We start from the raw sequence: 12,202 nt of genomic DNA on the forward strand, positions 1-12,202 counted from the left end.
TACTGCTAATAGAAAATTAAGGAACTTGAAGTTTAAGTTTAATTATCTTCAAAGTAAGTTCAATTTTTTCTTTAATTAAAAAAAATTTTTTTTCATTAGAGAGAGAGAGTGTGTGTGTACAAAGGGGCTGGGTGGGGGAGGGGCAGAGAAAGGGGAGATGGAGAGAGTCTTAAGCAGGCTCCAGCCCCACACAGGGCTCAATCTCATGACTTTTGATCATGACTTGAGCCAAAATCAAAAGACCATCCCTTGAACCACTGAGCCATCCAGGCACCCCAAGGTAAATTCAATTTTGTCTTCAGTTTATATAATATTTTTTAAAAAATTAATTTCATTCATCAGTAAAATTGTAGCAAAGATATATCCTCCAAAACTTGTATTAGCACAGTCTTTATTAAGCTGGCATTCTTTTTTAACCATTTTTTTACATATTTATTTATTTATTTTTTAGTAATCTCTACACCCAGTTTGGGGCTTCAACTCACTCAGCCAGGTGCCCCAGCACAGTTCTTTAAAAATAAAATACCATAATATTTAATAGACAAATAATGTTTATTCATTTGGACCTAAGAAAATAATTTAATAATCTTCTGTCTTCCTAAGGCTACCTAGGGTGCAAACTAAAAGGAAGGTGGGAATTTTCTGAATGTCCTCCTCTGAAGAAACCCATCTTTATTTTATTTATTTATTGGCTACCATTGTTAAATATGTTATGACCATCTTATGGTACTGTTTTAATGAGTATTTATAATTTTAGAAAAAAATTTTGGCTCCCCCCACCTCAGGAGATAACTAATGTGTAGACACAAGATTGTTACTGAGAATTAATTAATACATATTTTTTTCAGTTAAGCAATTTATTTCTTATACATTTTTATTTGTCTCATAATTTATTTCTTATAAATTTATTTATAAGCAATTTGTTTCTTATAAATTTTCCACTTCCTTGATATTGTTGAGAATAATAGGAGAAATTACAGATGATATGGTTTTCGAGCCTGGTGAGCTAAAAGTAAGGGATAAGAAGAGTGTAGGGTTAGAATATTTTGGGAAGTATGGGTAGGCCTAGATCCAGTCAGTAGGTAAAGATAAGTTGAAAGGTGGATGCCAGAAAGTCTTTTCTCACTCTACTCTTTTCTTGATGTGATAGGCAGGACAACGGCCCCCAAAGAAATCTACTTCCTGTTCCCCAAAACCTGGGAATGTGTTACTTTATATGACAAAAATTATTTTGCAGATATGATTAAGGTTACAGATCTTGAGATGGGGAAATTCCTTGGAATATCCAGATGAGCCCTACCTAATCACACCAACCCTTAAAAGCAGAGACCCTTTTCCAGCAGTGGTCAGAGAAAGAGATGTGATGACGAAAGAGTCAGTGATACTTGTGAAAGAGGCCCCACCCGCCATGTTAGCCTCCATCTGCCAACACACGGATGTTAATCTGGTGAGACCCTACTGTATTACTTACCCACAGAACTGTAAGATAATAAATTTGTGTTGTTTTAATCCATTAAGTTTCTGGCAATATTTTACTACAACAATAAAAAAATAATACACCTTCTGTGAAGTGTGTAAACCTGGTGATTCACAGACCTGTACCCCTGGGGATAAAAATATATGTTTATAAAAAATAAAAAATTAAAAATTAAAAAAAATGATAATACACCTGACAAAGCAAGGAAGTGAGCCACCTGATGACATAAGCAGATGGTATCTGAATTCTCAGTTGTGACTGCTCTAGGAAGATCCGTTCCCTGACACTCAGCACCGTGTCCTGGTCTTTGACCCTCACCCAAATTTCTAGGGCTCCCTGAGGTACATATACTGCCACTCTGCCATGGCCCAAGAGGAACTATCTCCAACCCAGAAATCCCAGCTTACCTCCCCAGTTTCTTCAGTGTGTTTGTGAAGTGACATTTCAGAAAACTCTTAGTTTGATTATTTTGCATGAGGTAAAGCAGAAAAATACAGTTCGACAACCCATGGGTTACATTCTCCAGTGTGATCAAGCTATTTGCAGGGGATCAGGGAAATGATTTTGGAAGTACATTCACCTTCTACTGGTTCAGTGTTTGACAGTTTGGTTTGTTCATATTGCTGAAACAGAGCATAAAAAACTGTTAAGTTCTTCTGTGGTCCTTGAAATATGGATATATTTGAACCGTTAAACTACATTCTGATAAAATCCACTTAAACATTGTTGTAACAAATGCGTGTCTGTATTTTTGTTCTCAGCTGGACATTCTGCTGTGCAAAACAATATCTGTCTAGCTCCAAAGGGGATACTCAGGAAGAAACCATAAGAGGAACCTCTAATTAAAAACAAAAGCAAAAAGTGAGTCATTTGGGAAAGTTGGAAAAAGATATAGAATATACACAGAGGCAAGGGATGGACTGATTCCAAGACATTGTTTAAAATAGTTTGAATGGAAATGGTCATTGACTGGAGGTGAGAAACAGTCACACAGAAGCTGTTATGAATGATTTTCTTTGCACATAAAATAGGCAGGAAAATGAAATCAAGCAACAGTGAAGCTGTGATAAATGGACTAAATCTACTGGGGAGGAATAGAAGTCCTCCTATAGGAAGATACTTTGAAAGAATAAAACCATTTGCCAAATAATGGAGCAGAATGATGAGCTTCCTGTTAATTGATATGATAAAGTTGTTACATAGTATTTTAAAATACTTTAATACATATTCTTTTTCAATAGCAAAGGATTTAATGTTGAGAAGAGTGTTTAACCATCCTCACAGAGCTTAATTTCTGGATTTCAGCTGTCCATCACTAAACAAACAGAAAGTAATATTAATAGAGCATTACGTTGCCCAGAATATTGACCATTTATAATACACAGTTATTAAAAGGAAGCACCGGTTCACTGACACTATTTAAATACTAGAGATTGGCAAAAAGAGACAGTTATTTGTGTTCCTAAACTAGAGAGATTTATTCATGCCAACTTTCTTTCCAGTATAACCAAGCAGAAGCAACAGAGTATATCATGTATTTCCCTTGAGATACAGCTAAGTGTTAAAAAGATCACTGGACTTGGTGCCAGGACACCTGGGTTCCAGTCCCCATTCCTCTGCTCCTGGCACTGACAATGCTAGGAGGCCTCCCAGAGCCTATCCTATACCTGAAAAACAGAGATAATGTTACCTATTTTTGTCTGATTCACAAAATGAGGTAACATGATACTCCATAGTATGACTTACATAAATATATATAGTATAAAAATCATTGAAATACCAATTTAACACACATATCCATCAGAACTTTTGGTAGAATTTTGTCAAAACTTAATTTACTGATAGTTTTATAAGCTGGTTCTTGTTCTTGTCATGAATTTAGGCTGTGTGTGTTTGCAATGATATTTTTTACACATGAATATTTGGAAAATAAAGGTGGCCTTCTCCTCAGTGTTGCCTACAGCTAGCCTTTTACCTTTGCTTCTGAGTTCTCTTGCAATTGCTCTTCATAACCACATTGTGTCTTCATTAATTCACTGGTTTATTGACCAGCAAATATTAATCACTTATTATAAGTACATAGCACTATACAAGGCGTTATTCAGTAAACTCAAGGAAATGAATAGCTTGATTTTTTCCCCCTCTTTTAAACTGACTAGCTCTTTGTCTGAATTAATCAAATCAAGCAGTAGGTTTTTGGCTTCCTGTAGACACAGCTTAAATGTCATTTTCTATCTTGAAGCTGCTATTTTGAGTATTGGTGATGTGTAGGTGGAAAACTCTTTATTATTTAGAAATAGAGTACTATACAGTAAGGCTTATTAGACAGTTATTTTCCATTTGTAGTTTTTATTTTATTTAACCTTTTATTATGGAAAATTTTGAACATGTGTATAAGCATATAGGATAAAACAAAAAATTCCCATATACCTAATCTAGACTCAACAATTAAAAATTTATGGTCAATATTGCTTCAATTTACCCCCACCAAATCCCCCCATACTCCACACTATTTTGGCATGAACATCAGAGATTACATAATTTAAACCTTAAAATATGTATCCCTAAAGATAAGGATAGTGAGAAAATAACCACAATAGCATAATCACACTGAAAATTAATAGTGATTCTTTAGGATCATCAAATATCCAGTGTGTGTTCAATATTTCAACTTTTTAATAATATTACCATTTTTTTTGCAGTTTGTTCCAATCCATTTTCAAATAAGGTCCACATTTTGTGATTAGCTGTGTCTCTTAATTCAATTTAAACTTCAGTTTTCTCTACACTCCTACCACTCTTTATTTGTTGAAGAAACTGGGTCATTTATCTTGTGGTCTTTTCTATAGCCTAGATTTTACCGACTGCCTCCTGTCATATAATATGTTTTTCAGTCTTAAGTGTTTCCTGAGTATTAGTATAGAACTGTGCTAACCAATATAATATCTACGTGTAGTTTCTTTTTTAAAATAAATTTTTCTGAAGAAAGTTTTATTTACAGAAAAATGTGAAGATTGTACAGAGTTCACATGCAGTTTCTCCTATTACTAATATCTTTATTTATTAAGTATTTTTTAATCCCAGGAGAGTTAGCATACACTCATATTAGTTCCAGGTATACAATATAGTGATTCAATAATTCTATACAGTATTCATCAGTATATGGTTATCATCATGGTGAGTGTATTCTTTAGTCCCCATCACCTGTTTCACCTATACCCCCCCTTATTAATGTCTTAAATGAAGATGATTAATTATAATTAATAAACAAATATGGATATGCTGTTATTAAATAATATCCATACTTTACCTAGATGTTCTTAGTTCTTACCTGCTGTTCTTTTCCTCTTCCAAGAACTCCTCCAAGAAACTATATTGCATTTAGTTGTCATATCTCCTTAGGCTCCTCTTGGCTATGACAATTTTTCAGATTCCTTGTTTTTGATGACCTTTACTGGATTCTTGAAAAGTACTGGTGCATTATTTTGTAGAATGTACCCCCGTTGGGGTTTGTTTGATGTATTTCTCATGATTGATCTGGGAGTAAGGACTTTGGAGGGGAAAACCACAAAGGTAAATTATCATTTTCATTCTATCAGAGGTACATACTATACAGATGATTTATCACTACTGATGTTAACCTTGGTCACCTGGCTGAGGTAGTATTTGTCAGGCTTCTCCAATACAGAGCTATTCTTTTTCTCCTCTTTCCATAGAATTCCCTTTGGAAGGATCCAGCAAGTCGATCTTTCTATGTTGTTTCCTTCTCTGTAAAATCAGTTGTTAAGATAAGCTGGTATGGGGTGCCTGGTGGCTCAGTTTGTTAAGCATCCAACTCTCAATTTCAGCAGGTATGTGAAATAAAGCTCCACATTGAACTCTGCTGAGTGTGCAGCCTGCTTAAGATTCTCTCTCTGCCCCTCCTACTCATGCTCTCTCTCTCTCTCTCAAATAAATAAATAATAATTTTTTAAAAATCCTCCCTCTTCCTCTTCCTATGGCCTTCCCCTGAACTCAACACATGCTCGCTCTCTCTCTCAAAAAAAAAAAAAAAGATAAATTGGCTCATGTTTATAGAATTTAATATGTATTCTATATGTATGTATAGAATATATGAATATATACATATATTGTAATATATGTATACACACAAGAAATAACACTTCTAAATGTTTAGTAACAATTGTCCCTTTCTTATCTTTAACAATATTTTATTTTCTTTCTATGTACTTTAATATTACATTTCTTTAGTAATAGTCAATAAGGTAAACATTTTGTTAATTCAGACTGACCTCACCATCCAGTCCAAATTAGTGGAATTTTGTTGTAGCTAATATGTTTTCTCTGAATCAATACTGGAATGAGGATATTTTGATATATATTAATGAGTTTTTCTCCTTTGCATTTCTTAATGTGTGACCTATACTCATTCTGCCCAAAGCATTAGGATTATATTATAGATGGAATGCAAAAGTAAAGAAGGTTTTACTAATCAGCTTTTAATATCCAAGAAAGGAGTTTTGATTTTGAGCAATCAGCAGTCACAATTTCAGGGACCAGATCAAGCACTCAACTATAGAGACCAGTGAGGGTCCACTGAGGTTACCCTCTGAATCCAAAGCCCCTTCTCATCACTTTTCTCCCCACCAGCACCCCTTCACACAATGTCATAATAATATCTTAGAGCTGAGTAAGGAGAAGCAAGAGAAAATCTCATATAATTAGCATTTGCCCAAAATGGACAAGCATGCTGAAAAAAGACTGATTAAACCACCATAAATTCAGTTACAGTGACTGCAAATTTAAAACATACTATGTACAGGAACACGGCAGGGATGTCCATTATCACCACTGCTATTCAACGTAGTACTAGAAGTCCTAGCCTCAGCAATCAGACAACAAAAAGAAATTAAAGGCATCCAAATCGGCAAGAAGTCAAACTATCACTCTTTGCAGATGATATGATACTATATGTGGAAAACCCAAAAGCCTCCACTCCAAAACTGCTAGAACTTGTACAGGAATTTAGTAAAGTGTCAGGATATAAAGTCAATGCACAGAAATCAGTTGCATTTCTTTACACCAACAACAAGACAGAAGAAAGAGAAATTAAGGAGTCAATCCCATTTACAACTGCACCCAAACCCATAAGATACTTAGAAATAAACCTAACCAAGGAGGCAAAGAATCTATACTCAGAAAACTATAAAGTACTCATGAAAGAAATTGAGGAAGACACAAAGAAATGGAAAAATGTTCCATGCTCATGGATTAGAAGAATAAATATTGTGAAAATTTCTATTCTACCTAAAGCAATCTACACATTTAATGCAATCCCTACCAAAATCCCATCCATTTTTTTCAAAGAAATAGAAAAAAATAATCTTAAAATTTATATGGAACCAGAAAAGACCTTGAATAGCCAAAGGAATATTGAAAAAGAAAGCCAAAGTTGGTGACATCACAATTCCAGACTTCAAGCTCTATTACAAAGCTGTCATCATCAAGACAGTATGGTACTGGCACAAAAACAGACACATAGATTAATGGAACAGAATAGAGAGCCCAGAAATAGACCCTCAACTCTATGGTCAACTAATCTTCGACAAAGCAGGAAAGAATGTCCAATGGAAAAAAGACAGCCTCTTCAACAAATGGTGCTGGGAAAATTGGACAGCCATATGCAGAAAAATGAAATTGGACCACTTCCTTACACCACACACAAAAATAAACTCAAAATGGATGAAGGACTTCAATGTCAGAAAGGAATCCATCAAAATCCTTGAGGAGAACACAGGCAGCAACCTCTTTGACCTCAACCGCAGCAACTTCTTCCTAGGAACATCGCCAAAGGCAAGGGAAACAAGGGCAAAAAGGAACTATTGGGATTTCATCAAGATCAAAAGCTTTTGCACAGCAAAGGAAACAATTAACAAAACCAAAACACAACTGACAGAATGGGAGAAGATATTTGCAAACGACATATCAGATAAAGGGCTATGTCCAAAATCTATAAAGAGCTTATCAAACTCAACACCCAAAGAACAAATAATCCAATCAAGAAATGGGCAGAGGACATGAACAGACATTTCTGCAAAGAAGACAACCAGATGGCCAACAGACACATGAAAAAATGCTCCACATCTCTCGGTATCAAGGAAATACAAACCAAAACCACAATGAGACACCACCTCACACCAGTCAGAATGGCTAAAATTAACTATTGGTGGGAATGCAAGCTGATGCAGCCACTCTAGAAAACAGTGTGGAGATTCCTCAAAAAACTGAAAATAGAGCTACCCTATGACCCAGCAATTGCACTGCTGGGTCTATATCCTAAAGATACAAATGTGGTGCTCCAAAGGGGCATGTGCACCCAAATGTTTATGGCAGTAATGTCGACAATAGCCAAACTATGGAAAGAACCTAGATGTCCATCAACAGATGAATGGATAAAGAAGATGTGGTATATATATACAATGGAATACTATGGAGCCATCAAAAGAAAAGAAATCTTGACATTTGCGATGATGTGGATGGAACTAGAGGGTATTATACTTAGCAAAGTGAGCCAGTCAGAGAAAGACAACTATCATATGATCTCCCTGATATGAGGAAATGGAGATGCGACATGGGGGGTTTGGGGGGTAGGAAAAGAAAAAATGAAAGAAGATGGGATCGGGAGGGAGACAAACCATAAAATACTCAATCTCAAAAAACAGACTGAGATTTGCGGGGGGGAGTGGGGATGGGAGAGGGTGGTGGGGATATGGACATTGGGGAGGGTAGGTGCTATGATGAGTGCTGTGAAATGTGTAAACCTGGCGAGTCACAGACCTGTACCCCTGGGGATAAAAACACATTTTATGTTTATTAAAAAATTTAAAAATTAAAAAAAAATAAAATTTAAAAAACATATTATGTAGTAGGTAAGAAACAGTAAACTAGTTATGAGAAAAAAGTTATTAAATTTGCAACCCTGTTACAAATAGAAAAGGCTTTCAAATGATAAATGTCTTGCCTTCCCTGGCTGCTATGAGGATCAGATGGGTCAGCTGATGGGAAGCCACTCTGGAATGTGAGAGTGCTCACTGAAGGCAATGATAATGGCAATTGCACACATGGCTCCAAGTATGCGAGAGGTGGGACCAGAGAAACAGCAGATATATATCAGCTCTGGGCCAAGAAGCAAGGGCATAGACATGAAGCCAAGTTCAAGCCAATTACCTGGTATCAGGGAAAAGAGACCAGAAGTCCACAGTTGTAGTTTTAGCTGAGAAGTTGTGGAAGGAGAGCCACGTGGGAGCAGAGGACCAGGTCTGAATACAACTTCCCTATGTGGGGAAGCAACATGGAGGCAACATTCTCCAGGAATGACATAGGGCCTAAGGCTAGATGATATATTCCTTAATTAAATTTATGATGAAAAAGGCTAAATATCTAACAGCAGATTCGCTAAAGATATGCAACAGAGGGTGCTCCTAGTCCCATGGGAAAAGTCTTGATTAAAATTAAGAATCACTGGTGTGCCTGGGTGGCAAAGTTGGTTAAGGCTCCAACTCTTGGTTTTGACTCAGATGGTGATCTCAGGGTCATGAGATTGAGCTGCAAGTTGTGTGCAGAGTATGCTTAAGTTTCTCTGTCCCTCTGACCATTCCTCCACTCATGCTCACTCTCTCTCAAATAAATGAATAAATATTAAGAAAATAAATAAAATATCAAATCTGATACTGTGTCTTTTGATTAGGGCATTTAGCCCATTTACATTCAGAGTAACTATTAAAAGATATGAATTTAGTTCCACAGTATTACCTGTCAAGTCACTATTTCTGTACATTGTCTGCTACTTTTGGGGTCTCTCTTCACTTAAAAAATCCCTTTTAATATTTCTTGCAGGGCTGGTTTAATGATCATAAATTATTTTTGTTTCTGTTTGTCCTAGATGCTTTTTATCTCTCCTATTTTGAATGACTTCTTGGCTGGGTAAAGTATTCTTGGCTGCATATTTTTCTCATTTAGCACCCTGAGTATATCATGCCAGTCCTTTCTGGCCTGCCAGGTCTCTGTGAATAGGTCTGCTGCCAGTCTAATGTTTCTGCCTTTGTACATTATAGGCCTCTTGCCCTGAGCTGCTTTCAGGATTTTCTCTTTGTCTCTGAGATTTGCATGTTTCACTATTATGTGTCAGGGTGTTGACCTATTTTTTATTGATTTTGAAGGAAGTTCTCTTTGCCTCCAGAACTTAAATGCCTGTTTCCTTCCCCAAATTAGGGAAGTTCTCCAATATAATTCACTTCAATATATTTTCTTCCCTCCTTTTTGTCTTTCCTTTTCTTCTGGGATCCCCATTATTGTAAAATTTTTTCACTTTATGGTATTACTTATATCTTGAATTCTCCCTTCATGATCCAGTAGTTGTTTCTCTCTTTTTCTCAGCTTCGTTTTTCTCCATCATTTTCTCTTCTATATCACTAATTCTGTCTTCTGTCTCATTTATCCTAGCAGTTAGGGTCTCCATTTTTATTGCATCTCATTAATAACCTTTTTGATTTTGACTTGATTAGACTTTAGTTCTTTTATTTCTCCAGAAAGGTATTCTTTAGTGTCATCTATGCTTTTTTCAAGCCCAGATAATATCTTTATGATCATTATTCTGATCTCTCCTTCTGACATCTTACTTATATCTATGCTGATTAGGTCCCTGGCAGTCCATACTGCCTCTTTTTCTCTTTTTCGAGTTGAGTTTTTCTGTCTTGTCATTCTGTCCAGAGAAGAATGATGAATGAGAGAACAAAATACTAAAATAGCAAAAGTGACACCAGAGAAATATACACTAGACAAATCAGAAGAGACCTGAAAATGAAAAAAAAAATTTTTTTTTTAAAAAAAGAGAGAGAACACAATCAGACAGGTGAAAAGAATAGAACAATACACTAGGTCCTGGGTGCACTTTGGTCTGTTTGTTAGGAAACTAGATCCCAAAGTTGAAAAGGAAGAAAAACTTTTTATATGTACAAAAATAAACTTAAATATAATGAAAAATAGAATGGAACTGTAAAAATGAAAATTAAAAGAGAAAAAGAAAAAAGGAGGCTAAGGCTCTGTACTCAGAAAACTGTAGAACACTTGTGAAAGAAATTGAAGCAGACACAAAGAAATGGAAAAATCTTCCATGCTCATGGATTGGAAGAATGAATATTGTTAAAATGTCTATGCTACCTAGAGCACTCTACACATTCAATGCAATCCCTATCAAAATACAATCAACATTTTTCCACAGAGATGGAACAAATAATCCTAAAATTTGTATGCAACAAAAAGACCCTCAATAGCCAAAGAAATGTTGAAAAAGAAAATCAAAGCTGGTGGTATCACAATGCCAGACTTCAAGCTATATTAAGCAATCATCAGGACAGCATGGTTTTGGCATAAAAACAGACACACAGATCAATGGAACAGAATAGGGGACCCAGAAATGAACCCTCAATTCTATGGTCAACTAATCTTTGACAAAGTAGGAGCTAATATCCAGTGGGAAAAAAAGACAGTCTCTTCAACAAATAGTGTTGAAAAAACCTGGACATCCACATGCAGAAGAATGAAACTGGACCATTTCCTTACACCTTACACAATGATAGATTCAAAGTGGATGAAAGAACTAAACATGGGACAGGAACCCATCAAAATCCTAGAGGATAACACAGGCAGCAACCTGTGACCTCAGCCACAGAAACTTCTGGCTAGACATGTCTCCAAAGGTAAGAGAAAAAAAGCAAAAATAAACTATTGGGATTTCATCAAGATAAAATCTCCTGCACAGCAAAGGAAACAGTCAACAAAACCAAAATACAGCAAACACAATGGGAGAAGATATTTGCAAATGACATATCAGATAAAGAGCTGATATCCAAGATCTGTAAAGAACTTACCGAATTTAACACCCAAAGAACAACCACTTCAATCAAGAAATGGGCAGAAGACATGAACAGACATTTTTCCAGGAAAGACATACAAATGAGCAACAGACTCATGAAAAAATGTTCAACATCATTTGGCATCAGGAAGTTCAAACCAAAACCACAATGAGATATCACCTCACTGGTTAAAATGGCTAAAATTAGCAAGTCAGGAAATGACAGATGCTGGCAAGGATGCGGAGAAAGGGGAACCCTCCTATATTGTCGGTGGGAATGCCTGCTGATGTAGCCACTCTGGAAAACAGTATGGAGCTTCCTCAGGGAGTTGAAAATAGAGCTACCCTATGAACCAACAATCACACTACCGGGTATTTACCCCAAAGATACAGATGTAGTAATCCAAAGGTGGCACCCACACCCCAATGTTTATAGCAACAATGTCCATAATAGCCAAAATATGGAAAGAGCCCAGATGTCCATAGAGAGATGAATGGATAAAGAAGATGTGAGATATATATATATATATATATATAATGCCTGAGTAGTATTCTGTGATATATCTATCTATCTAGATATATCTATCTAGATATATCTATCTATCTAGATAGATAGATAGATATATCACAGAATACTACTCAGGCATCTATCTAGATAGATAGATAGATATATCACAGAATACTACTCAGGCATCAAAAGATGAAATCTTGCCATTTACAACAATGTGGATGGAACTAGAGGGTATTATGCTTAGCAAAATAAGTTACTCAGTGAAAGAAAATTATATGATCTCTCTCATATGTGGAATTTA

This window comes from Mustela erminea, chromosome 4, assembly GCF_009829155.1.
Source record: "Mustela erminea isolate mMusErm1 chromosome 4, mMusErm1.Pri, whole genome shotgun sequence".
In the NCBI taxonomy this organism is placed as follows: domain Eukaryota; kingdom Metazoa; phylum Chordata; class Mammalia; order Carnivora; family Mustelidae; genus Mustela; species Mustela erminea.